This window comes from Natator depressus, chromosome 6, assembly GCF_965152275.1.
Source record: "Natator depressus isolate rNatDep1 chromosome 6, rNatDep2.hap1, whole genome shotgun sequence".
NCBI classification, from domain to species: domain Eukaryota; kingdom Metazoa; phylum Chordata; order Testudines; family Cheloniidae; genus Natator; species Natator depressus.
In genome coordinates this window covers 40,289,861-40,315,395 of record NC_134239.1, presented here as the reverse complement: position 1 = coordinate 40,315,395, position 25,535 = coordinate 40,289,861, and the positions used below count along the sequence as shown (strand labels likewise).

Below are 25,535 nucleotides of genomic sequence, written 5' to 3'. Positions count from 1 at the left end.
TTAAAATAAACCTCCTGAAATGTTCAAACAAGAATTGTCTGAATAACAAAGTATTCTTGAGTAAACCCAGTAAATTCAGCTCTCTCACATTTGTGGAGTCATATTATTTATCATTTGGAAGTATGTTAGCAACTTCTATAAATTTCAGCAAGAGCGATTATTCATCCCAACTCCATACTAGAAGAATATTATTTTCCTGTTAAAAGTTTCAGTCATCCAATTAGAAAGCAGAAATATCCAGAAATAATACTTAGAAATATTAATACTTAGAAATAAAACTTAGAAATATCCAGGGATTTATGTGACCAATCGTTCATTAACTGAACCTGATTTCTGAGTAATCTTAGTTAAGGCAACTTTTTAGTCACGGGTATTTTTAGTAAACTCATGGACAGGTCACGGGCAGTAAACAAAAATTCATGGCCTGTGACCCGACCATGAGTTTTACTATATACCCCTAACTAAAACTTGGGCCAGCGTTTCTCTATGGGGGTGGTCTGGGGGCACCACGGGTGCTGGAGGAGGTGGCCTGGCTGGGGCGGGGTGGGGGGGCAGGTGTGGTGCGTGACTTGGGATCCCTGCTGATGCTGGGGGGATGGTGGGGATGGAGTGTGGCCCAGGACCCCCCCGCTAGTGGGGGGGGCGGGGAGGGGGTTGGCGGGGCAGGCAGGTTCCCTACCCAGCTCCAACCAGCATGTCCCTGCAGCTCCTAGGTGGAGGGCCTGGGGGCTCTGCGCGCTGCTCCCACCACAAGCACTGGCTCTGCAGCTCCCATTGGCTGGCAACCACAGCCAATTGGAGCTGGGGGGTGGGGCTGCCGCCTGCAGGCACAGACAGTGCGCGGAGCCACCTGGCTCCTCTGCCTAGGAGCTGCAGGGACATGCCGGTGGAAGCCAGGAAGCCCGCTTCTCTCCCCCCCAAGGTCAGTGCCGCCCCGCACTTCAACCGTCTGCCCAGAGCCCCCTCCCACACACCCAAACTTCTGCAGGCAACCCCTGAGCCAGCTGCACCATCCACTGCAGAAGTCACGGTATCTTAGTCATAGTAAACAGTTTGCAAACAACCAAAAGGCTCAAACTTGTTTGGTTGGTTGCATTATTCAGCAAATATTTACAAATAATAAATATATTAGAAAAATTAAGGATCAGTTTGTGAATGTTCACAAACAGGAAAACGGCTAAATTTGCCAACTAGTTTTATGTGAAATAAGGAATTTGCTTTATAGTTTAGAACAAAATTCTGCTTTCTTATCAGTTACGGAACCAGTCTTACAATATGAGGAAATGACTGTAAACTCCCAAAACTGTAAGCCCAAACCAACAGAGTTCAGCTTTCAACCCATAAATATTTATATTTTCACAGAGCACAGCAATAATAGTGAACTCTATGTGAGGCTGCTAATGACCAGCTGGGTTAACAGCCTTTGGTGTCACCTTGGACCATCTATTCCACTGGCCAGGAAACAAATGTTCCTGGTCAATATTTATGAAGTAAACCACAACAGAGGAGGAAAAAATATATACTTCTGCAGTTTCTAAAGGCCCAAATCAGGATCAGGGCCCTATTTTCCTAGGTACTGGCCAAACATATAAAGACCATGTTACCTGACCCAAAGAAAAAGAGAGAGAGGGAAAAAAAAAGAATTTTACCAAGAAGTCAGAGAAACACCAGTTGCTTTTCACTAGTAACATGGAGACTATCTGTAACCTCTAGTGGGATTTTGAAAAAGTTGATGTATGTATTATAAATAATTGACGGCTCTGGAATAAATACATAGTTGAAGTCTCATAGACCTGCTTATAGCTTAACTGTACTGCAGCCTGTGACAAACAGATCCTCTCAAGTTTATTACAGCCCTATATTTATGCTGTACACAATTAGCCCATAATTACTACAAATATAAAATCAAAAGACAAAGATCTCATCTAATTTTTAGCCCATTTGTTCCCACATAGTTCTGTGACTGGAAGTTCATAAGGCTAATGAACAAACTAAGTTGTGTGTGTAAGTCATCCCAACATCTTCATATAAAAGTTCAGCTTGATGCTAAGATTCCCTCCCATTACAGAAGCCATCCCAGGAACTGCAGCCTCTGGTTAGCTTTATAGTCTTATCAAACTAACTGGGATAATGTATGAATATGTGACTTTGCTTTTGTTTGAATGGTTAAATGTCTAGTTGTCATTTCTGTCTTCCAGCTTTATTTGCAGGAACACACTGCATGCATTTCTGAATGTTCAGTTTATGTCCTTAAGTATCTAGCTGGAATGCGTACTTTGTCTTCTCAGGAGATTGAGGGCCTCTAGTCCATATTTTTACCACTTCCAGGACTGATTATTATATTTCCCTTTCCCCTGGCTTACCAGACAATTTATACAAAAGACAGCTTCTAGCTTTTTTCTGAATCATGGATGATTTTCCAAGCCAATCAGCCAAGTTTGTACCATTTCTCTGACATTCAAAAAAAAATCTCACAAATCCCAGAAGGAACACAGAACTAGGAGAGGGATGAGAGAGCCCTTTCCCTTTAATTTATACAAACATCTCCACACGCAGGATGGAGCACTAAATACATTAACCAGCATCTTTGACTTATTTGTGGTGAAAAAGGGCAACTGTACCATAAAATCCAAGGGACAGAATCACAATTCCACAAAGCTGACTGCTAATGAACAGTAACTGACAAACAGTATTATAATATCTTACGAAAGAAAATGAAAGCCTGCCCTTAGCCCTGGACCTAAGTCTGATTAGATATGCAGATAAACTCTATAATTAAACTGAGGGAAACATGTACAGTAAATAATAGTGTCATCTTTCTAGGATTAATGCTATGAAGGAACCTTCCCCGTAAAAGAAAGGAGAAGGGACATTAGCCATTTCCAGAATTCATCCGGTGGGCCCCAATATATTTCCATGCGTATTTAAACATTTACAGAAACACATGGAACTGATCCACTAATACCCAAACATTTTATTAAAGCCAACTCCAAAAGCTTGCCCATATCCCATGAACAAAACAAACTATTTTAACAGGAGTTACCAACTCCAGCAAACTTCCTGTGAATCATGCGCACCTTGTCAAAGACACAAAAAACAAATCGGTTGCTTCAATATTAACAAACACATTTCAACAGTAATATTTCTTTACCAATTTTACCTTAAAGTGTGAACTGCTTTCTTAATTTTTAAAGGCTATAAACAAACAAGAGATATTAAGGAGATCAATAAACCCTATATCCTACTCCTGATTTTGACACAGGTCAATGACAGCACATCACCTTTGCAGTCTCAACATGGCACCTGCTCCCTGCTTAATACTGGATCCAACTTAAGGTCTTGATTTTTCAGGATTTCAGTGTGCAGAAACCCATCTATCGTAGGACTGCCTTTCCTTCCTTGACCTGACCCTACCAGCAGCAGGGATGCTGGAGCTGACTCTACTGAAACTGAGATTTGCAAGGAGACCTGCCTTTCTCAGTATCTGCCCCACAGCTCTGGAACTTCCTTTCTACAAGATACCCATTGATCATGGATCTCATGACCTTACATTTCACTCTTAATACTCGTCTCATAACACTTTATTTCATCCAATAACTGCCCAACAGACAGTGAAACACACACCCAAGTAGAAGGCTCACAAATAAAGGATAGAAAATATAGTTTTACTGACAGCTTTAAGTATATGTGTTGCCTCTCATGACACTGATGAGCATGTGGTAGGATAATTAAAATAGATTTTAAGGCTGCATTTACAGGGTAGGTTGAGCTATGTTCAGGTCCACAGAAGACCTAACCACACAGGTACAAATAGGCTAAATTTGCATAAATATGCTAAGGTATTAGCAGTCACTCCTTAAAGTAGAAGGGAGAAAGTCTGCAAATGTCAGTTCCATCTGTGCTAGAAAAAATATGCTTGCAGTAAAAAAAGGATCCTTAAACCAAAAGGAATGGAAATTATTTAGCTTGAAAAGCTATGAGTGAAGTACTCTGTTCCTGAATTTCAGGCTTAGCCATAGCCAGCATCTTGATTCTCTTTGACGTTTTAAGGCCACTGCCTATCTAGGTTTATGAAATGTATATATCATTATATCCTCATTTAATTAACGCTTTCTCATATAGGAGTGCATATTTCAGACCTTTCTCTCTCATTTGATTTGTAATATATTCTTCACAGCTCTTGTTTATTTATAGCCATTAAACATTATGGAAGAAGTTCATACTTTAATGGAAAATTTTCAAAGATCCTATTTGCATTCTTTTATTTTGTAACAGGAGAGAAAAGTGCTGGAATATTTAAAAACTAACGAAAAAAGAAACAGTTTGCATGGTAAATCCTATTGCTCTTGTTTTTTCAGTGCTTTCAAAATTTTTACCCTTTAGCTATGGAGCCACAGGATAAAAGCTCTTGGCCTTTTCTCATTCTCCATGAGGAGGTAGGAATCCATGAGGACACAGTGAGCAAGGTCTGTTTTAGCCGATGTAGATGTACTTTGTAGATGTACAATGTAGATGCACTGTTTTAGCTCATGTAGATGTACAATGTAGATGTACTTTCATTATTATTTTAAAACACTAGGAAGATAGGTTTTAAAAAAGCTTGTAGAAGGAGCGCCTTCTAGCTTTGCAGAAGGCCTCAAATAAACATTCCTATTTATACATTCTGCTACCTCCCATTCCTTTAACTTCCACAAAGAGGGAAACACGGATTTTGGATCAAGTATTGAAGGAAATATTATTTTGGGTTCTAAACTTTTAACAGCTGCATCAGAGGTTCTATTTACCCTTGCAGCCTCTTGCAATTCATCTGAATCACTCCCTCTTGCTGAATCCTCCTCTAAGCAGAGCCCTAGTTTCCATTTATTCTCCCTAGCCTTGGAAAAGTTCTGTTCATATTTTTATACATAGTTAGTGGCCAGTAGTACTTCAGGGACAGCTTTTACCCAGAAGGTAACTTTGCCTTTGTTTTCCCACTCATTTGCAGGGAATAATTTCTTTTGCAAGTGGGACAAGGGGCAGAAGTTGGACTAAAATACTTCCTCCTCCACGTTGGTATAGGGACCCTAACACAGATACTGTCTCTCAATATTCCTGTTCCTTTGATGGCTTCCCACATTCCCCAGTGACCTGATTTCCAGCGCCTTCATTCCTGAATATTTGGAAATAAATTCAGGAACAAAAAGAGTAATTTAAACTCTGAGAATTCAAAACATGAAAGAAATATTACAGAGGAAATCTAAGAAAGAAAAGCCTGTGGGCCTGATTCTGCACTGCCTTGAACCCTATGCAGTCATTTACACCTGTGCAGTGAATGTAAACATTAGAACAGGAGTATTTACAATCACTTTGCAGTCATAAATAACTCCACGAAGTCCCCATTAGTGGAAAATTAAACCCTACCATTCCACAAGAGTATGTTTTTTACACACAAAGAGCACAGCATATACAGTACATCTCCCTTTCTACACCTCTATAAAGGATCGTGCATTATGATGCATGCAATAACTATGTAATAAAAAAGCAGCTGGCCTCAAAAGAAGGCATTTCCTGCTCTGACAGGCAATTTAATATTTAACAAAAGAAAATTTTAGAGCGTCCCTGCTGTCCCGGGACACTGTGATAAGAGGTATCAGCTTTGCATACCTCCAGGTATGGAGTACCTATCTATCTACTTCCACTTCTCACTGCTTCTTAATATAATTGGAACATTACGATGTGTGCATAACTTCTCTTAAAAATGTTTATCATGACACCTTACAATTATTTTAACAAAAGTCTCTCATGGGATGCAAACTTTCATGAAGGGTTCAATTCCATCCTATTTTTTTAATTGAGGATGAAGGGGCATAACTGTCAATAGCTTTAAAATTCTCCATTGTTTGTAAGGTCTTGGAAGCTTGAAAAGGACATCTTTATGATTTGGGTCTAATCTTACAAAGTGCTGCTCATCTCTAGGAAGTGAAGAGTGCCCTCAACTCTCATTAAAGACAACTGGAAGTGAGAGCTCTCAGCATCTTCAAGGAGGTCTTACAGGCTCATGTCCCTTATCCTCTTCCATTGGGCTAACAGTGATTTTTGACTCTTGTTTCTAATGCAGGAGAAGCCCAGGGGCCTTGGTTCTATTTACTTCTACTTATTAATGTAGAATCTTCATCAAGATCAGCAGAAATAAGGCAATTCTTAGAGCTGAGCATATGAATTAAGTTTTGCCCGTTCCCCACATGAAAGGGGGCCCAAAGCATTTTTTTTTTCTAAATCCCACAAGGGATCTAAAAATTGAAATGTATATTAAAAAAAATAAACTATTCCTAACATAGTTCACCCTTTGGTCACTGACTAATCATAAATAGACACTAGTGCAGGACTAGCCTGATTTTCTGCATGCGCAAAACAATACAGGCAGCAAGGGGAGTTCAAGACAGATGCTGGTCAGCTGGATTCTGCCACCTGTGGAGAGCCATGGAAAGACTGTTTTGCAGGGCATCTGTGACTTATATTGTCAACCAGAATAACCAGGCATAGTTGAAGGAACAGTGGGGGCAGCCTGCATACGTATCTGCCATGATCAAGGCAAGAGCCCCAACCTGCAACCCCCTATTCACATGACTCCTACATTCAGTACGAAGAGGGTGGGCCTAGGGCTGATCTCAGCAACTGTACTTTGCTAGCTTATTAATGCAGGTTATGGGGCATTATGCCTGTTGCTTGGTAACAGCCAAAAGCAGACCAATAAAATCCAAAGGCCCAATTTTTGATCCAAAGTATTTGAACACCCCTTTAAAAATATTTTTGAAAAGATAAAGGCAATACAAAGTTAGATAGTGCAAATTTATTCTGTTATGCATGTGTTACTGCTGTATGAAGGACCAAGGGAGCTCTCCACTACATGAGTTACAGCTGGTCACAGGAAGGCTGCCCCTATGACTGACTAACATTCAGAGTTCAGTGCAATGTGAATACAGCGGCAGAGCTGACAATTTTAGAAAAAAGCTACTCCTGCGTATTTCAGACACATGCAGATTATATGGTGAAAAAAAAAAAAAAAAAATCAGTCCTTGGATGAATCCTACCCCCCACTGAAGCCAATGTGAGTTTTGGCATTGATTTCAGTGGGATCAGGCTTTCAACTCCCTTTTTTAAAAAAACCTCAACTCTGTTTTTAATAAGTAATTGAGATGCTGCAACTGAATTCTTCCCTTAGGAAAAAAATACCAGCCCCCATTACACTGGTCATCAGTTTATTAGACCATTAATACTGGATTGCTGTAACTGATTATAAAAAGCATAACAGGCACCAGATACTGCCCCCTTCTGCCTCAGTCAGCTTGCTTTGTGCCACTGGAAAGGTATAGAGGGGGAATGGCCACAACATCTGTGCTGGAGCTTCCCTAATATGGTGCAATCGCCACAGGTAATATAGATGCCAGAGCCTGTTCCACACCCCACTTACAGTTCTTGGCTTCAGAGCTATGTCAAGATTGTAGAACAGGACATAGCCAGAGCACACCTCACTCTAGCTATCCCAAGCAGGCACAGTCTAGAGCATGATGTAGGCTGTTCTAAACATTGTTAAGCTAGGGATGACATAAAACCAACCTCAAGGTCAGGGAGTCAAAACCAACTCTCTGATCGCTTCCCGCAGGCTATACTTAGAGGAGACTGGGTGCAGGAGAGAATCCAGATCTAATTTACTGTGTGAAAAAATTTACACGCTCATGAAGTCTAAAAACAATCAACATAAAGGTAAGACAAGCTTGTCACATTTTGGACCAGACAATACAAATCTAAAACCCTTTCTTTAAAATGCTTTCTACTTTTATAAATATTTTTAAGATAGAGGCAGCCCATTTTGCTTCAAGCAGCAGTGGTTTACAAGTTTACAGCATGAGAATCCAACAGCTCCAACATTTATTTGTATTGCAAGATTTATTTTTTTTCAAATCTGGATGCTACTGAGAATGACAAACACGAGTAAAACTGTGATAAAATCCATTCAGAAGAAAAAGTATTTTTAGAGTATATCAAAAACTTATGATTTTTCCTCAGTAGGAATAGTAAATTAAAAAAAAATAAATCAACTAGACTTTTAGTACCTGATTCTAACCTCAGATCTACCTTACACCAGTGTAACTACACTGAATTTCATCGGAGTTACTTCTGATTTACAAAGCAGAGAGATAAAAAGCAGGCCCTTTGGATGTATTAACTATTAGTGGGTTCTGAGTCTATTTTCATGTCCAGGCTAACGTAAGAAATCTTTTAAAAATACATAAAATTAAGCTACTGCCAAAACTATTTGAGACATTTGCATCTAGGCACCATCTTGCTGAACAAGGATTGATGTGCAAGGACACCTAATATTTATAATTCTCAGAGATAGATTCAGGAGGTGATGTGTAGGCAAACTCTGAAATCCACTTATACCCACAGCTACCATATAAAGGACTGAGTTGGTGTGTAAGTTACATGCTGAAGAGCCTAAAGAATTAAAGTAAGGAGAAGAGTCTACTTTCGCTTGCACCTGCTTACATCCTTTTTCATGCTTTTCTTAATAGCAGTCTGTTTTCTTACTCCTCAGGACAAGTCAGACTATTTTGAAGTCTCAGATTCTTCAGTGGACCAAAATACAAAGGGATGGGTAAGAAGGGGTCTGATTCTAATAGGAGACTAATTTGATGTAACATAGTTGTTGGGAAGGAGGCAGGGCAGAAGATTTTAAATTGCAGTTTCTCTCACCTCTAACTTTGACCCTTAACATTTAAACAATAAGCGTTCTTGGATGCAGCTGACACTGCAGACTATTTCATTTTTGATACCTGCAATCTTATTTTATCAAGATAATACTCAGGTTAGGTTGAAATTAAATTTAAAAATCTGAGATCTGTTCCTCTACTGCAGCTGTGATGCAGGGGGTTATATGAAACTATTAAAGAAAGATTATATTTGGATATTAATATTTAACACTTTTCAAATATTCACAAAATTTGATCTCACATCACTTTTATGAACTACATACTACCTCTATTTTACTGATAGGGAAACAGAGGTAAAGAACTTAGGTGATTTGACCATGGACACAGGAATCGACAATGATAAAGTTAGGGTTGGAATTTTAGGAACTACTGCTATAATATTTCCTTTATTTTTATCCTTAAAAAAAACAAACCCTGCAAATTAAGCTAATCCCAGCTTTGTTACCATGTGTGTTCATAATTTTTATCCTTGTCCTCCCTTCGTTACCTTCAATTGTTGTGTCTTGTTTTAATCCAGATCATAAACTCTTCAGGACAGGGAATGTCACTTTGTATTTCTACAGTTTTCAGAACTACAGAACCCCAATCTGACTGGTACACCTGAGTGCTTCTGTAATAATAAATAATAGAAAGAGGAGTTCCTGGCTCTTAGTTCTGTGATCAGACCATCCATTATAATAGAAGATTCATTTCAGCTCTGTATTTCATAGATCCAATCATAAGTAATTCTTATTGTCCAGTTGAATTGTTACAAAATAAACGTATTATACTATAATAACAAGAAGCTCATAGTAATCATTTTACAATGACAGGGACAAATTTTGCCCTCATGTGTGTTTGCGCAACTCCTACTACAAAATCAATGGCAAAATTTAGCCCATATATTATGATGCTGTAGTGCATGGATTTTAATTGGCTTCTAAAAGAGGTTATTTATAGTATGCACAAGATAAGTTCTTACATTATGTTACCTATAGAATTAAATCTCAAGACTTAGCAACAGTCAACAATTCTGAACAGAAGCATGAAGGATTTTGATTGCTTTTAGAACAGGTTTTCAGTGTTCCATTTTCCACACAATAGGACAGTAAGGTTTGTCTATACTGGAAACTGAATGACAAAACTTTTGTCATTCAGGGGTGTGAAAAAACACCCCCCTCCCCCAAACAAGGGTTTGCCCAATGAAAAGCGCCGGTGCAAACAGCGATTTGTCAGCAGGAGCGCTCTCCTGCTGACAAAGCTACCCCTGCTCGTTGGGGTTGGAAGTTTTTTCTCGGCGGAAGAGCTCTCTCCTGCCAACAAACAGTGGCTACACTGCACACCTTTTAGCAGCACGGCTGTAGCAGCACAGCTGTGGTGCTAAAAGGTGCGTAGTGTGGACAAAGCCTAAGAGTACAGCATCTGATCCTTAAGGAAGAAACTTCCTCAACCCTGTCACCTCTTCCCTACTCATGACAACTCCTCCTTACTGCCTCTCCAATATGAGACCTCTCCTATTTCTCTAGCCCCCTGTTCCTTCCATGATTGCTGTATAAGGTAGCCCCAAATTTTCCCAAGCAGAAAGTCTTATTCTCCCAACTCCACTTTCTTTAGCTCACGTCCCTGCATGTGGTTGTTCTGACATCCATGTCAAAAAAATTTGGTCCCCGCACCACCATCCGCCCCACTCAGCTTGCGCTGCTGCTGGGTGTCTCCTGGGCCATGATGCTTTATGGGATGAAATGGCAGAGTAGATATGGAAAAGGGGGGGGGGTGGTGGTAGTCCCAAACAGACCTTGTCTTCCAGTGGCCACAAACCATCCCATCACTCTAAAAGAGTAACCCCAATTAACATAGGAGTGAGGGGAGAATCTTGAAAGATATAGGGACTAGCTCGTTTCCTAATGGCTAATTTAAATATTGTATAGTGCCACAGCAGCAATACTATCCTGAAGTAAAATTTGCTATGGACTAAGTTCACAGTGACAGATGTCTAATATGTCTGAAGAAATGTTGTTCCTGCACAATGAAGTTACTGCAAAACATACTGCATATAAAACGCCTTCCACTTTTTTTTTTTTAAATATACCACATACCAACACGTTTCAGTATGTGATTCTATATGTGATACACACAAGAATATTTAAACTAAGTATTTATTTGAATGAGCAGTAATTGCAGGTCACAATTTTTCTTTATTCAAGAACAATTAGAGTTCCATGTTAAAACTCAACATCCATGCAATTTATAGGTGAGAATTTAAATACACAAAAATCAGAAGATTTAAAGTTACCATTCCCAAAAGAAAATAACCTGGCTTCACCGAATTCATCCACACATTCAATACATTTTTCGGTCTCATCTAACTCATGGATTTTTCATTGAGAAAAACTAAGCTCTTTGGGGCAGGAATTGTCTTTTTACTGCCTAACTGTATATTGCCTAGCACAGCATTTTTCAAACTGGGGTCCGTGGAGCCCTGGAGATCCACGAGGGTACTTCAGGGGGTCTGCTAGCCCCACTGATCAACTCAACTCCTCCCCCTTCCTCCCACCACCTCCTGCATGCCATTGAACAGCTGTTCCCCAGCCTGCAGGAAGCACTGGGTGGGTGGGGGAGAAATGAGGATAGGGCATGCTCAGGGGAGGAAAGGAGGGGCAGGATTGGAAGGGGGGCTGGAAGAGGTGGGGTGGTGTGGGGCTTTGAGGGAAGAGGTGAAGGGCGGGCAGGGCCTGGGGCTGAGCAGGGGGTTGGGAGTCCATGAAAAAATTTAAGTCAAAATAGGGGTCCTCGGGTTCCTAACGTTTGAGAACCGCTGGCCTAGCACAACAGGGTCCCATTTCCTAACTGGGACATCTAGGTCCTACGACAGTACAAATAATAGTAGTAATAGCATATTTACTAATATTTGGCTTTGTTGAATGTTATGTTTGTAAAAATGCTGGATTGGCTCTAGAGAACTGATGTTCTCATTTTACCCACAAACAGGTACAGCCATTTCTTATGCTGTACCTGTCTGGTGGGTAAAATAAGATAATAAGTTCTCTAGAGCCAATCCAGAATTTCTGAACTGATAAGCTTCCCTACACTGACCACCAGTAAGCTTCATCCCTGACCTGGGGGATCATTTGTAAAGTAACATGTTAGTTTGTTCTTTATGCACATTCAGTCTTTTTCCTGTCTGCTCAGACTGCCAACATGCCACCTAGTGCCAATTCTAGTATCTCACTGAGCACCTGAGATGACCTAACTCATTTCATGTGGGCCAGACACCCACCAGCCATTAACAACTTCGTCGTTAACAACCTAGGGTCTGTTCAAATAAGTGATGTAGAGATGAAAGGCTCTATAGTGGCAACAGAACATAAATGTCTAATACAGTATCAAAAATATCTATATACAAGAGGGCTGGATTATGATGGCTCTAATCACTTCCTCGATTTTTGAATGTTTACCTTCTCAACTAATTTGTTGCATTAAGGAGGACTTTTATAGATTCCAAATGTGTCAGATTTTTCAGGGACTAAGAGATTTTAAATGCAGGTTCCTTAATTTCTGTATAATACCAGGACACTAACTACAGCCTTAGAAGCCAAAGGCACGCTTTTACTGCCTTTTACTAGGACTTGTGTAATGCACTCATGGAAGACTGAAATGACAGATTCAAATTCTGCAGCAGTTCTACATGCAAATCAAACCGTAAATCACTACAAAATATTAGTTGGAGTTTTGTCCCCCCCCCCCCCCCATTACCCGAAATTTCACAATAAGACATACTGCAGGATAATTAAGAGCTAATATTTAAGAAATGAGAGGTGGAAAAAAAAACAGATAAAGGAAAGAGTAAAGACTGACAAAGAAAAACCCCTTTTAAGTGGATCAAAGAAATACATTTTCCTTAAAATTACAATAAAAATTATATTTACAAGTCTCATTGTGTTAGTGTAAATTTTCCCTTCTTTATTTCCATTGTTTTGTTTTGAAGTGAAGTCCTGCTCTGAAAGTGACTCTAAAATGGCTTTGTTGGGTTTTAAAGTTCTTGTCCCTTTCTGATTCCAGATCAGATTAGTTCATCTTACATGTAAAAAGGAGTTTCTTCTGTTAGTGCTAGGAGGTCAATTTAGGATTATTTCTACTATTACATGTACTTAGTTCTAAAGCATCCATCACTGTAGTATCACATCAGCACCTGAAAACCAAGCTGTGTTCTTTTTAGTTATTACCAGAACAAAACACAATCAGTCCCCTTGCTCTTTAGCTGTATTGGCTCTGCAGTGGTAAAAGAACAATTTGGTTTTTGTCATGCAAGACAGCAGCAGCTGTGACTCCGCATCTACATTGAAAGCTGGGCTGCTGAGTAAGAAAATGCCATTATATAGTCACTCTTCTCATAATTATCCTTTAAGTTTTATAGTTTATTTTCCTGAAGGAAAGTGTAAGATGGAGGTGTTTGAAAGGAAAGACCTTGCTTTGCCACATTTAGAAGATTTCTCAATCTAATGTGAATAGTCACTTTGTACATGTTCACAATAAAAACTATTTATAAGAGAAATTAAATATGAACACATTTTCTCTGAACATTCTCCAAAGAATTGAGAAAGTTGTTTCAAATGAACTATAAAAGGATTATATTTCTGTATAGTCAATTTACCCAATTACTATACACATAAATATAGCAATAAAGAAATTGAAGAGTATTTAGCAAAATTAGCAACTTTTTACTTCCAAACTATGCGCCTCATGTTATCTTCTGTTGTGTGTTATGAAAAGGAGAAAATGGCACTTAGTACCCCCACCCCAGCCTTCCTGGTGACAAAAGGAAATCTACTGGTCTTCAGAGAACTCAAAGAACTCAGTGGAAATTTGCTCATTAGTTACTGCTTCTTGGAATAGCAGAAAGCATTTCTCTAGGAGGAAGGAGAGATTGACATAAATGGAAGCATTTCTCTTTAGGGAGCCAACCTGCCAAGGGAAGGTGGGAAAAAATAGCAGTACAGAGGGGCAGGGCCTTTCCAGGAATGGCCTGGTATATGCAAGGATGTCTTCTGCTTTTCTCATGGATTCTTGGAAACCTGCAGCCCTCTACAGCCTCAGCACTCCCCTCCCCCAAGGGGACAATCAGACCGGATGGCAGCATGTAGTAGCCCTTTCTGTCTGAGATCTTTGTTTCCACAATCTAGATTAATGAACTTTATACATCTTTTTCCTTAAAGCCAAAGCGGCAGACTAATGAGAGGCAGGCTTTCATATTGGTGTCTCCACCATCCAACACTAATCTTCAGAACCCTTAGCTGGAAACTCTGAATATATTATGCTCCACTGGAAGCTAAGTTAAATCCTTCTAAGAAAGGCCTATGTAGGGCAACATAGATTTGAATGGCAACAAGATCTGAATAAACAAAAACCAATTTGCAGACAAGTTTCTCTTTCTGCTCACAGAATCTACTGATTTGATCCAATATGCTGCTTTAACTAAATCTCCAGTGTAAGATGGGAGGAATTAATTCAAGGTCTCATATTAAAATGCAAACTCCTGAACTATATAAATCAAGTCTGCATTCAAATATGACAGAGAAACACCAACACACAGAAGCTGGGTATACCCTAATCATCAAACTTTAGGTGAAACCTGGGCTGCTAACCTTCCTAATTAATTCCCCTAAAGGAGGGCGGGGGGAGAGAGAAGGGCATAACAACCTTCACTGAAACATAAAATTTCCTTCCCCTAGCAGCTAAGAATATGCTTTCGAATACTAGGGGCTTTTCTGCACATTGGGTTATTCCCGAATAGCTCTTCAGAAGCAAGAGTGCATTGTTCCCATTTATCTTAATCCACTTTGAATGTGGATTATTTAAACAGAAATCAACACATTCCAAAACAAGGATGTCCACAACTGCTATTCACGATTCTTATTCAGGAGTTATTCAGGAACAGTTACTGTTCTTCAAATTCACAGCCTACCTTAATCCAAATTAATTTTAAAGTGCAGGAAAGCCTTAAGGACTGATTCATTGTTGAGCTTTCTTGGAAGAATTTAACCACTCACACTATGGTGTATATCTTGGTCACCACCTTAGCAGTCCACATTCTACTATAGACTTCAGACAACACAGTTGTAGTTTGAAGGCATTCAGCAGCTTGCAGTTTTAAGCCCCAATTTCTGTGAAAGTTGAATGAAAATTAAGGGTGCTCAGCACTTCACAGAAAGAGGCCCACTCTTTAGAGTGATTGTCTTAGAAGCTAGCATACAGTTCAGTGACCTCAGTCTACAAGATACAAGCTAAGTCTTTATGGAGAAAAGCTAATTTAAAACAAAAAAAAAAAAAAGATTTTCTATTCTGGACTTTAGAAAATAAAATAACCAACAGGAAATGGCACTGGGTTGCTATTACTAATTAACTCACCCTTAAAAATTTATTTCTCTGAAAACTCTCTCCTCCTACCCACTATTTATGTTGGCTTTTTATTTTTTTCTTTCAACTTTTGTCTTTTCATTATCCATCTGTTTCTCAGGTTCATTCTTCTCCCTTTCTAGTCTATATTTGATTCCTCACTCACTCCTTTTTTGAAGAATTCTATATATCTACTTCCTCCTCCAATCATCAACATCAGTTGTTGCTTGTTCTTTTTATTTCACCAGCATGGCCAGCTCCTTTCTTCTTCCTCCCATCCCTGAGTGCGTATTTTGAAGAGAAACGTATTTCTGATCTCAAGTAAGTATCACATACCAATTTAAAAAGGCAGCCCACACTTGTAGGCCAGTGCACATCTCTACTTCCCTCACCAGTACCTAAATACAAAATAGTCCCAGTATAGCCAATGATATTTCTTGCGAAGTTAGATACTGCTTGATATGAGTAAGAATGGCAGATGCAGGCTCACATACAAGAGTTTGTTTGAAAAATATGACAGCTAAACACCTTTCAGTTTTCTCACCCTTTTCAAGTTACTCTTTTTTCAAACAGAGCACTAGTTGACCTCTTACCCCAAAATAAAATAGTCAAATATAAAATGTAGTTGGGGTCTCTGTCCTCCTCTTTCACTTCTCTTAATAATTCCTCAGTTTATTGCAAGTAAGTTTCTTTTACTACATGGGTAAAATTGGTATTTAGAAATCCACAAGTTGTTAGCCCTTTCTCGAAAAAAAAACAAAAAACCATTAGTTCAGTCTTATGTACTGGTAGCCCTAATATAATTAAGTCACATCCTTCTTTGCATTGACCATGATTAGAGGCAATAGGCCCCATCAGAATTCTTTTCTTATCAACTTCCTTGTTCCATCTACTCTACATGTTTCTTTATTCTCACCCATGTTTGTCAGCAGAACCAAATCTTTTTTTAACAACTAATATTTGTAGGTGATTATCTGTCCATCATGCTTCTCGCATTAGTCCAGTTACTTTTCTTTCCTTTGAAGATTATCTTCTGTTATCTTTTGTCCATTTCTTTACATTTAGTCTGTTCATATAGTCTTTAGGAAAATTTGTCTTCTCCGCTTTTTTTTTTTTTTGCTACGTTCCTCATGACATGAGCTGTACCTACTACTTCACTTGTCACATTTTAAAAGAAGTCTTCAAAAGCCTGTCCAGTCTTGAGTCCAGGAGGCTGATTCCCCATGCACACAAGTGAAAATTTTCTATTTGTAACAGCTCCTTCTCTCAATACATGGAATTTCTATTTCATTAAACCAAACTTCTTTCCAAGCAACAGCCTTTAATCCAACAATCTGTTTCTCGTTTTCTAGGCCTTGCCCACTCTTCAGCATGGTTAACCTAATCATCTCTGTTTTGCTCCCCAAGTCATTGAACTTTTGTACGACACTTCTGCCCTGCTTACTGCTTGTGTCAATATTAATGTGGATGACACTTTGCAACCATTCTTCCAAACTCTTAAGCAATGTACTGCTCTGTTCTCCTTATCCCTATTTTATGTTATCAAATCCCTCTTTTTTCCATACAAATACCCTGATCATGGTGATCTTCCACTCATTGATCCACAACGTTCAAGACTTTCTCAGATCAGTGCAGTTACCACACATTTCAACTTGGACCACTAGTTTGCTCTATTTGTCCATTGTCAAATATAATGCAAGATAATACACTCTCCCTGGATGTATTCACATGAAATAACCCATTTTATGAACACAATCTTTTCTTCTACCTTCCACTTCTCTCTACTCAGATTCAGTCCTCTTGTGTTTGAAATCTTCCTTAATTGCAGCTGTAAGCATCTCTTGCATAAAATGGTAGAAAAGTCTTCAGCATCCCAGATGACTTATGTTACACATCCAGCCTCAACTTCTCTTTCAGCTTTCTGAACAGCTTATATTGCTTACCCATATGACACCTCCAGGTCAACAGCAAAGAATATAAACATTACACACTCACTACAACAGACTGGCTTGCTTCCCTCTGCAACAGTTATTCCTCCGCCCCCATTTCTCTGCTCACTTTTCAGGTCTTCATTCTATTTACTGGAGTTCCCATTTCACACTCCCTATTTCTCAGTCTTTATAAACTATTACAATGACAGTGAAAAAGTATTAAACACACATGGGAGTTGTTACAGGTCTATGAAAGTATTCATAGATATTAAGTATAATTCAATTAAACAGACCTACTGGTATTCTTTGCAGCTGTAAGGAGGCATCTCTCTCTCACACACACATTCACAATGCCTTTACAACCATAACTAACACTCTAGTGGCTCACTTGTCAATAGAAGGATGCGATTCAAGTTACACTACCATTGAAATAAAAAAAAAAAAAATCAATATAGCACATATGGAATGCAAAATCATTCCCTCAACATGCCCAGGTACAATGGGATGAATTAAAAATTGAAGATCTTTTACACATTGGTCAGACGACTAAATGTTATTTTAAGTTAATTTTAAGGTTGTGGCACAAAAGGAAATTAAAAAATAAGATGATACACTGTACTGATTTCATTGGGCCTAACTCATGCAGTGGCCAGATTAGTGCAACAGGTAACATACTATCAAGTGTACACACCTTATGCAGCAATATCTGGAAGAAAGGTGAAGAACCAAGTGCCAATTACTCTAATTCAGTGTCATTATACAGATTAGTTTCACACCATAGTATTTTATGTTGGTTTTGCATATATATTCCTTGATTTGACTGAACACTGAAAAATCCTCTAGTTTGCTTTTGAATTAAAGAACACAAAGGGGTATAACGGTTTGTTTATAATACCAATTCTTCGCAGATCTAGTTAAGATTAAGCTGATCGCTTTTTTAAAAATTAATGTTACTAGAGTGCATCTTTTCAGATCCAATTACTTCTACCCATACAGTATATCAAGAATACAAAATTAGAGAAGTATAGCCTATACAAACCTAATACAAGGTGGGTGTACAACTGGTTGAAATAGGATACTTAGAGTAGTTATCAATGGTTACAATCAAGCTGGAAAGGCATATGGAGTGGGGTCCCACAGGGATCTGTCCTTGGTCTGGTCCTAGTCAATATCTTCTTAAGTTATTTGGATGACAGAGTACACGTACAAAGTTTGTGAATAATAGCAAGCGAGGAGGGATTGTAACTGCTTTGGAGGACAAAATTAGTATTTAATATGTTCTTGACAAACTGGAGAAACAGTCAGAAATAAGTAGGATAAAATTCAATGAGGAGAAATGCAAAGTATTACACTTAGGAAGGAATAATGCATGGCACAGATACAATATGGGAAATGCCTGCCTAGGAAGGAGTACAGCAGAAAAGGATTTGGGAGTTATACAGGATCAAAAAATGAGTAAGAGTCAACAATGTAATACCATAGTGCAAAAAAAAAAAAAAAAAAAGGGGGTGGGGGGGAGAGAACCTCATTCTGGGCTGTATTAAGCAGGAATGTTGTAAGGAAGACACGAAAAGTAATTCTTCCATTCTACTCAGCACTGATAAGGCCTCAGCTGGAGTACTGTATCCAGTTCTGGGCATCATACTTCGAGAAAGATGTGGACAAACTGGAGAAGTCCAGAATTTTAATAAAGGTCTAGGAAATATGACCTGTGAGGAAAATGTGAAAAAAAAATTGTGTTTAGTCTGGGGAAGAGAAGACTGAGGGGACAAATGATAACAGTTGTCATGTATTTAAATAGTTGTTAAAGAGGAGGGTAATAAACCATTCTCCTTAAACATAGAATCATAGAATATCAGGGTTGGAAGGGACCCCAGAAGGCCATCTAGTCCAACCCCCTGCTCGAAGCAGGACCAATTCCCAGTTAAATCATCCCAGCCAGGGCTTTGTCAAGCCTGACCTTAAAAACCTCTAAGGAAGGAGATTCTACCACCTCCCTAGGTAACGCATTCCAGTGTTTCACCACCCTCTTAGTGAAAAAGTTTTTCCCAATATCCAATCTAAACCTCCCCCATTGCAACTTGAGACCATTATTCCTCGTTCTGTCATCTGCTACCATTGAGAACAATCTAGAGCCATCCTCTTTGGAACCCCCTTTCAGGTAGTTGAAAGCAGCTATCAAATCCCCCCTCATTCTTCTCTTCTGCAGACTCAACAATCCCAGCTCCCTCAGCCTCTCTTCATAAGTCATGTGCTCTAGACCCCTAATCATTTTTGTTGCCCTTCGCTGGACTCTCTCCAATTTATCCACATCCTTCTTGTAGTGTGGGGCCCAAAACTGGACACAGTACTCCAGATGAGGCCTCACCAGTGTCGAATAGAGGGGAACGATCACGTCCCTCGATCTGCTCGCTATGCCCCTACTTATACATCCCAAAATGCCATTGGCCTTCTTGGCAACAAGGGCACACTGTTGACTCATATCCAGCTTCTCGTCCACTGTCACCCCTAGGTCCTTTTCCGCAGAACTGCTGCCTAGCCATTCGGTCCCTAGTCTGTAGCGGTGCATTGGATTCTTCCATCCTAAGTGCAGGACATTAAGGACAGGACAAGAAGTAATGGGCTTAAACTGCAGTAAGGGAGATTTATGTTAGACATTACGAAAAACTTCCTGTTAGGGTAGTTAAGCACTGGAACAAAATTACCGAGGGAGATATAGAATTATCGGAGATTTTTAAGAATAGGTAACATAGCCACCTGTCAGGGATGGCCTCAGAGCAGGGGACAGGACAAGATGACCTACCGAAGTCCTTTCCAGTACATTTACACTATATTACATGTAAGTAAATCATACTCTTGTTTACTTTTCTTAGTCTTATGGATTTTTCCACTCTACTTTCCTTCTGTGGCTACAGTCCCATATAGTCTCCCTTTCAAATATTATCATCAATAGAAAAGCCCAAATAAGCAGACTATGTGCCTTGAGAAATAAGGATTGCATGGTATTTTACAAAATCTAATCAAGTACTAGACAAATATTTGTTGAATGAGGTTACCAAATGTTACAGAAGTTTGAAGATAGAGTGGAATGATTAAATAAACACAGAACAAAGAATCACCAGGAAGATTATAGGAAAAGGCATGGTTAGAGACCAACTGGCATCTGACCAAATTAAGATTTTACTTCTTTTAAAGTGACATTTGAATCTAAACTCATTTAAGAGCAGGAAATAACCCAGAAAAGCACTAAATTACTTCCATCAACAATGGGCTTAACATCTCCCAGCTGACCGTAGCTAATCAGGAAAGAGAATGGTCCACACACATGAATGGTAGGACAGAGCTATGAAGTACTGTCATATCTCAAAGAGACAGTGTGTCAGATTTATCCGAAGACTATGCATTCACCCCCTCACATGCTGACACATACTTCAACAGGGCTGTCTTCTCACTAAGAAAAGAAAGGCCACCACAGTGAGCAATGGCTTAACTGGTAAAGGGCCACAAGCAGACCAGACTGAGGAAACTACCACAACCCAAGATGTAGTTGTGCCAGACAATTCTTCACCCTCGCTATAGTGGAAACGAGGAAGCCTCCTTGACTTCACACAGTATGCAAGTGCTTGATTGGACCAACAGTCTTTTACTAATATGCCACGGTTTGTTCCTTAAAGATTCATTTACTGCATATAAGCCAATGTGAAACAAGAAGGGTGCAAAAAGAAAGGAATGCTTAGGAGACATTTGGAGGATGGCATTGTACAGCAAATAGCTACCATCTCTCTAGTTTACTGCAGGAATACTCCAAAAACAAGACAAACAGCTCCTAACACTGGGATGGAATGCAACTAAAGATCAATCTCCTAAAATTGACCATCAAAATTGGTCTGCTACACTGATACTTGAAGCAAAAAGTCAGACGTCAGATAAAAGGAAAAGAGGAATCACAATCTGGAATTCCAAGACTAACTCAAAGAGTTATTATTTTCTCTTATTAGAGAATGGGGCTTACATACAGATAGTGCCTTAACTCACTACACACTGTATAATGTTGCACTCGTAAGTTCATGGATGACAAAAGTAGTACTGTACTACATGGAAAGTACAGTAACTAAAGCAGAACTCAAGAATACTGAGCTGCATTACAGAAAGGATGGCCTTGTGGTTAAAGCAGTGGGATGCAGATCTGGCTTTGGTTCCCAGCTCGGCCATGGGCTTCCTGCGGAACCCTGAGCATGTCACTTAATCTCTTTTTCTCAGTTAGCCATTTATGAAATAGGGACAGTAATCCACCTCACAGAGTGCTGTGAGAACAAGTTGATTGTGACGTGTTCAGATACTACAGTGACGGGGCAACGTAAATACAGAGAAAGCCTCAGCTGATATGAAGTGATTTTTTTCCTGCACATATATCCTCTGGAATCCTAAAGCCAACTCCATCAAGGGCCAATCAGAAAACCAGGAACTTCTCCAGTGATTTCCACCACACTAACCAGAAAGTTTCCCCAATATTAGTGATTGAACAGTCATGTTTAATCTCAAGAAGTTGAAAATTACATAAGAAAACCTAATTTTCTACACCTGCAGTCTTTCAGAAACACAGAAAAACAGGTAAAGAGTTAATTATGGAATACAAAACTAGGATCCAACAGAGAATTAATGGTTTCAGATGAATTTTCATCATTTCTGAATTTTGCTGCTGAGTGTCTTCTCAATAATCAGTCGCCTCACATACTGCAGGTTGGATACTCAGGGTCTGATCCAAAGCCATGAAAGACAACAGAAGTCTTTCCATTGACTTCACTGGACTTTGGATAAGCTTCTCATAAGGCTGAATTCATGACTTTCGGAAGTTCTGTCCTGGAATTTACTGGAATAGTACTTACACTGCAATTGTAAATAGTGCAGCTACTCAGGGTGCATTTAAAATATGAAAAAACCTTCATAATTCAATTACAGGATATTCAAGTCCAGAACTGCTTCCTCCACTGAAAGCAGGAAGAAAAAAAAAAGGAAGACAAAGATATTTACAACTGTTTATACACAACCACCTGATGTGTAGGGAGGTTAAACTGAACCTTAAAGGGCAGCCCATGTTGAGAATTAGAACAAGTCATATTAGTATCAATTAAGAAGAAGAAAAAGTAGAAAGACATGGTCAGAAGCAATAAGGCTATTATGGTAAATGTAATCTATTTTTTTTTAAATAAGCTTGTTCTCTTGTTTTCAAGCTAGAAAACATGTTTGCATGGTTTGACACCACAGATTGTAGCACAGTACCATACCACTAATGGTTATATTACATGTCACAATGTATAGCTGGAGAATAGACTCCACGAGTTACTTTCAAACTAATAACTTGAGCACAACAGTACTTATCATTAGGAAGAGGGAGTAACAGTTTATTAGGCTCAAATTGACAGACATGAAAAGGGAAAACGAAGGGGCATTGTAAAGTAGTTTAGTCCAAAGTTTAGGTTGAGGGATTATTTTTATTTTTGTAAACACAAAACCTAAAAAAACACAGATGTTTCACAAAACTAAAAAATAATTCAATCACTGATGCATTTACTTATTTGTATAAGTATCAGAAAATTAAAGTAAGGAAATGCAGCTTTTATCTTTATAAACATCCACACACAGTCCATTTAATATATGGAAAAATTACATAATCAGTATTTTAAAAAGTTGTCAACACCATTTATATTTTGACAAACCTTCCTGTACTTTAAAAAAAATGGGCATTTAAATATTTTTCTGTAAGGTTTCAATCCTGGAAACGTGTAAAAGTTTACTCAGGTAAAGAGTATCATTGGCTTTAATAAGGTTACTTATGTCAGTAAAATAACTCATGCATAAAAGGTTGGAGAACCAGATCACAAGACAGTTGGTTCCTATTTCCCAAGATTTTATTTACATTAATTTTTAAAACAAATTATCCAAAAGAGCTATTGTAAAAAAGGAGTTTTTTTAAATAAAAAAGTAGAAATGTTGAATTTAAATACATAATTTTAATAGTTTTTGCAGAACCATCCATTCTCAGTGCCCAAGAGCCTAAATTTTGGGCCTAAACTAGCTAAACCACTTAAAGATTCAATTAATGATGACATTATAAGTGTCCCAAAGTATCTACAATAAGGATATTGTTTACAATAAAAAGTTTTCAAAATCATCAATTCAATTACACTTGTATTAAAACTAGTATTTAAGCAGACTTTAATGTGTGGGAATACATAATCAATATTAGGATTAATGCACTTAAAATCAATATAAGCTGGCAGAACAAAAGCTGATCTGGATCCAGGAAGCAGTATCCTGCATTTGTTTTTTAATGCAACGTAAGTCCCATGGTAAGACTTTTAGCTCTCAAACAGGTTACTTGTCCCAAGGCACAGGCCAAAGGCACCATTCTTATTCTATATGAATGAGAAGGGGTGGATAGAAGTTACAGGAGAAACTGGCATCCCACAATAATAGTTTACAAACCCTGCTGGATTATACGCCCTTGTTTCAGAACTAACATTAACCTAATGTTTTAATGGAGAAACACCTGGGAAACTATAAGTCTACTGGCATAAAGCCTATATTCAGTGGATTACGTATCTAGGATGTGCTCCATTTATCCAATATATATTGAAACTTTTAAGAGTTTAAGAGGATGAAGGAGAGAGAAATTGCCTAAGTTTTCAACAAGTTTGGGTTGGAATTATTTTCCAAGATGCATGACGAGGTTTATTTTGCATTTACACTTTGGCCTATTCATTGGAAGTGGTGGGATAAGTTAAGTCCAACTCTAGTGCATCCAGTTGTCTATCCACTGTTTTTACTACACGTCACAACTGTAATTAGTCATACCTACATGACATGAAGTCACTTCTCAAAATAGGACTGGACGTACTGGTAAGCATTCTTCATGAAAGTTATGATCTTTTACAATTTTTTGTAGAGAAAAACAAAGAGAATATTTCCCCTAAAATTGCTTCTTAAAAAGTTTTTTCCTCCCATCAAACATCTATTTTATAAAGAGGCAAGGGAAAAAAGAATGAAAAGAATAAGCTGAAGTACTTGGGTTAATTATCTTTTGTACTACATATTTTATTGCTGTTTCTGGAGTATAAAACTATTAAACTAAAAACCCAAGCTTTATGAGGATCATATAACTTATTTTATGAAGTTTTTGAAGTTGTTTTCACATCCAAATCTATTTTCTTAGTTGCTGATTTAGGTCTGTATTTATTTGTTTAGCTATTATATGTAACAAACAAGAGAAATAATATATTTTATATATATACACACATATATATAGGCTGTGTTCTTATAAGTCATGCCTTAGAGCTTTATTAATGAAAGCTACTTAAGTGACATTTCCACTGAGACTGTTTTCCAGTTTGATGTTGCAGTCTACTATCCCTTAAAAGATTTCAAAGTTACTCTCTATTCTAAACAATACAGGTCTACAGAATACAGAACTGAAGACCAAAAACACAGCAAGTTTACACTCAATCAAGGTGGCAAAAGTTTCATTATAGCAACAATGAAGAAAATCCATATTTGTTATATTTAAAAAAAATCAAGGTAACTGAACAGTAATAAGTTTAAACAGTGATGAGAAAGCACAGACTCCAAATAAATTCTACTGAACCAGTCTCCACAGAAACAACAGATCCTACCCCTACAAAGCTCTACAGTTCAGACTATGAGGGTATAAACTGTAGAGTTAATGCAAACTAGGTATCTTTTCGTACACACTCGCAGGCTCCACACAGGGCACTTACAGTGTACCATGCTTGTGTGCACTGCAATTCACATCACTGTCCTGAATTGCAGGGCCATGTACACAATACTAAGGAATTAGACTGAGTTTTAGTCTTCTCAAGGTAAGACCCCAAACACCCTCTGAAGTCTGATCTATGTGAGAAAGTTGTACCTGTTTAAGTTAAGGTGTGAATTTAAACTGGCACAAATGCCTGAGTGGACACTTTACTTCAGTTTAAATGTCGTATATCTGTTTAGCTCGTCTAAAACAGATATTTCAGTTTAACTGACAAGTGTCCACTCAGGGGTTTGTACCAGTTTAAATTGGTTTTAATTCACACCTTAAACAGGTTCAACTTTCTCACACAGACAAGCCCTAACACTAAGCTATTAAAAATATATTCCTGGAATGGGCATAGGCTGAGAGAAATATTTTGGCAGGATGTTTGACTGTGTAGATATAATTCTGTCACCTTCGGTAGGCGTGTGTATCATTTATTTTGTACTTGATGTATACTTCTATTCTTACACAATGATAAAGGAGTATATGTTCATTGATAAGGGGACTACCTAAAATACTCAGAAATGGGGACAACAGATAAAAAGCCATTCTCGTAGGCCCTGAATTGCCCCATGATATTCTTTCTGAAAGAGCCTAAGTATGTAGCAAACTTGGACATCTCTCCCTCTCTGAACTGAAGCCACGGGAATAAAACCTTCCAAG

General features: G+C 38.5%; 1 protein-coding gene across 1 annotated transcript in view; it reads right to left on the bottom strand.

Moving 5' to 3' along the window:
• The window catches only part of CSTF3 (cleavage stimulation factor subunit 3), a 78,945-nt gene that overhangs the window by 21,025 nt on the left and 32,385 nt on the right, over positions 1-25,535 (bottom strand). The window lies entirely within an intron of this gene.